This window comes from Saccopteryx leptura, chromosome 1 (assembly GCF_036850995.1).
Source record: "Saccopteryx leptura isolate mSacLep1 chromosome 1, mSacLep1_pri_phased_curated, whole genome shotgun sequence".
Taxonomy (NCBI): Eukaryota; Metazoa; Chordata; class Mammalia; order Chiroptera; family Emballonuridae; genus Saccopteryx; species Saccopteryx leptura.
The window spans coordinates 29482886-29486146 of NC_089503.1; the positions used below are offsets into that span (position 1 = coordinate 29482886).

The following is a 3261-nucleotide window of genomic DNA, read 5'->3' on the forward strand; positions in this document are numbered from 1 at the left end:
GGACAGACAGACAGGAATGAAGAGAGATGAGAAGCATCAATCATCAGTTTTTCGTTGCGAGACCTTAGTTGTTCATTGATTGCTTTCTCATATGTGCCTTGACCATGGGCCTTCAGCAGACCAAGTAACCCCCTGCTGGAGCCAGCGACCTTGGGTCCAAGTTGGTGAGCTTTTGCTCAAACCAGATGAGTCCGTGCTCAAGCTGGCAATCTCAAGGTCTCTAACCTGGGTCTTCCACATCCCAGTTTGACACTCTATCTGCTGCACCACCGCCTGGTCGGGCCCTTTTTAATATATTTTCAAATTTGGTTTGCTAATATTTTGTTGGTGATTTTCGTGTACGTTCATCAGGGATATTGGCCTATACTTTTCTTTCTTTGTAGTGTGAATTTCTTTCTTTCTTTTCTCCACATTTTTTTTTCCTTTTTCTTCTCTATGTCAACAGAAACTGATCAAATCAAAGTGTTATTTTAAGCTGCTTTGGCATGAATAGCTGCAATCAGCAACTGAAATAAACTTGCATTTTTAACCTCCCTTAACTGGTTTCTTACTGCTAGCATAGATTACACACATACTAGGACATTCACATTGGGCATTATGAGTGAAACACCACTATTATCTTGGGTCCAGTTAGTTTGCTACTTCATAATAAAAAAAGAAGACTTTCCAAAAATGAGTCCTAGACACTGAGTAGGCCACAAAATGAACCACAAATTTGGAATTAGTATTAGCTTATTTGACTTTGGGCAAAGTGTTTGAATTTCATGGACTCCTGATTCTTCAATCTTCAGAATTGTGGTTGCAGTTGAGAATTTTATTTACTTCCAGCTCTAAAATCCTTTTTATTTTTATTTTTACAGAGACAGAGAGAGAGTCAGAGAGATAGACAGGGACAGACAGACAGGAATGGAGACAGATGAGAAGCATCAATCATTAGTTTTTCGTTGCGCATTGCGACTTCTTAGTTGTTTATTGATTGCTTTCTCATACGTGCCTTGACAGTGGGCCTTCAGCAGACCGAGTAACCCCTTGCTGGAGCCAGCGACCCTGGGTCCAAGCTGGTGAGTTTTTGTTCAAGCCAGATGAGCCCATGCTCAAGCTGGCGACCTCGGGGTCTCGAACCTGGGTCCTTCAACATCCCAGTCCAATGCTCTATGCACTGCGCCACCGCCTGGTCAGGCTCTAAAATCCTTTAGTGTTGTACCTGAGTACAGTCCCAGAGCCTGCAATAGTGGTCAGCTCCACAGAGTATACAGAGAAGAGCCCTTGATGACTCAGGGCTGGTTGGGAGCGTAGTTAAGGCATAAAGATGTAGAAATTAAGTGAAAAATAAAGTCATAGTTTTTCTGAAGACTGTCCAGGTCTTCCTAGGTCTTGTAACATAAGTTTGTTTTTTTATTGTCTGTCAGGTTTTATTTGTAAAGTCTAGTGAACTTGAACCAGAGAAACCTGCACAAATTGGTTTGGAGAGTCACAGGGAAGGTATGCTAAAGGAAGGTCTTTTCACCAGACGCAGAAGGACGCCTTCAGGTGGAGGACAGAGGGCCCCAGAGGCAGGAGGTGGCTGGCAGCAAGTCCAGGCCGGCAGCAACCGGGCTGCGACAGGGCGAGCTGAGGCTTGAAGGGTAGGGCTTGCCCGAGCCGGCCCCTGCAGCTCTCAGGCCCTGGGGTCATACACTCACCCCATGAAGACAGGGGACCAGTACTGCTGGTCCTAGAGCAGGAAGAGGAGTGGCTGCTGTACTTCCGAGTTCAGCAAAGTGTGGGTCACAGACAGCCAAAGCCCCAGTCAACCCTACCGGGGCCTCCGTCAGCCTCAGTGTGGTCTCGTGTGCATCGCAAAAACCTGAAGATCTGGATCCTCTGTCAGCTTGCACAAGTTGAGGTTGTCAGAAAAGTGAAAAAAAAAAAAAATCCAGTTTCTCCAGGACTGCCAGCATGCCCTGCTTGCTCTTGACTTGGATGCGGGACATCATCAGGAGAGTGGGCTGGAGCTTGCCCGTCTCTGGCTTCCTCACGATGGCCTTGAACACAGAGGGGCTGAAAGCCTGTTTCCATGTCTTTTGTGTTTGAGGGTACCAGGGTCATCATACTCAGGTTGTGGGAGAGCTGCAGCTGCCCCACATTGGCCTTCAATGCTGGGTCAGTAAATTGGACCACCAGGTACTTGTTGCTGGCCATCATGGACACCTCTATCACAGAGGAGTTGAAGTGAAAGGGCTCCCTCTTAGTTTCTGTGCGATCAAATGTTGTCTTCTACTTGGCACTTAGGTAGATTGCATTAAGGAGCACAGGTGGGTGTCAGAGGGCAGGCCAGCTGGCTGAGCTTATGGTTGGTCTTTTCTGCTCCCCAGGTGTTTATGAGCTCCAGGTTGACATTACTGTCATTGCAGGACTCGGGCTGCCATGAAGGTTTTGAAAGCAGGTCTGCGGTGTGGCCGATCTGAGAGGTTGAGGTGAAATTTTTGGATAGAGGCCTTCAGGGCCTGGTGGATGTAGGCCGAGTTTTGGGGGTTGGAGGGAATGGTCTCTGGGTTTTTCTTGGTGCCGTTCATAGCCCCAAGCAGGACCTGAGTGAACAGACTTGTGATGCTGAAAGGAGAGAAGACTGTGTTGGTCTTGGCCTTCTAAGGCATGGTATAGCTTCACAGAGAGATCTATCAAAGTCTCCTTCAACATGGGCTTTGCTGAAGGACTCTCAAAGTCAGGGCAGTAAGTCACAGGCCCTGGGCAGAGGGGCCCAGTGCTGGGCTATGTAGTTGGTTGGATGGGTTGAGTAGTTGACTGGATGCAGGGCTGGGAGGTGAGTTGAATAGAGGTATTGGCTTTTAGGATGGTTGAGTTGGTGGTCAGTGGACAAGCCCAAACTGTGATGAATGGATTGATTCTTGGGGATTTCTTTCTCTGAGATGTTTTATTCGCTTTTCCCTGGCAAGTTCTCTGGATCTGTGGAGCTGTGGTTGGTGCCCTGCAGCAGCAGCAGCAACAGGGTCAGTGGGGTCAGCAGGGTCATACTGGAGGCCATTTGGGCATTGATGTCAGCCTGGACTCATGGAGCCAGCCAGCTTTGGAGCCAGCTTTGAGCCTTCAGGGCTAGGAGGCCCCCACTCTACCCCTCCCTACCCTGAGGCCCACCCCCATTCCACTGTGAAATATATTTTTTTTTTTTTTTGTATTTTTCCGAAGCTGGAAACAGGGAGGCAATCAGATAGACTCCCGCATGCGCCAGACCGGAATCCACCCGGCATGCCCACCGGGGGG

At 48.5% G+C, this 3261-nt stretch overlaps 1 pseudogene; it reads right to left on the reverse strand.

The window, feature by feature from the left end:
* Positions 1–1657: 1657 nt before the first annotated feature.
* Positions 1658–3037, reverse strand: LOC136388726 (plasma protease C1 inhibitor pseudogene; annotated as a pseudogene).
* Positions 3038–3261: the final 224 nt, after the last annotated feature.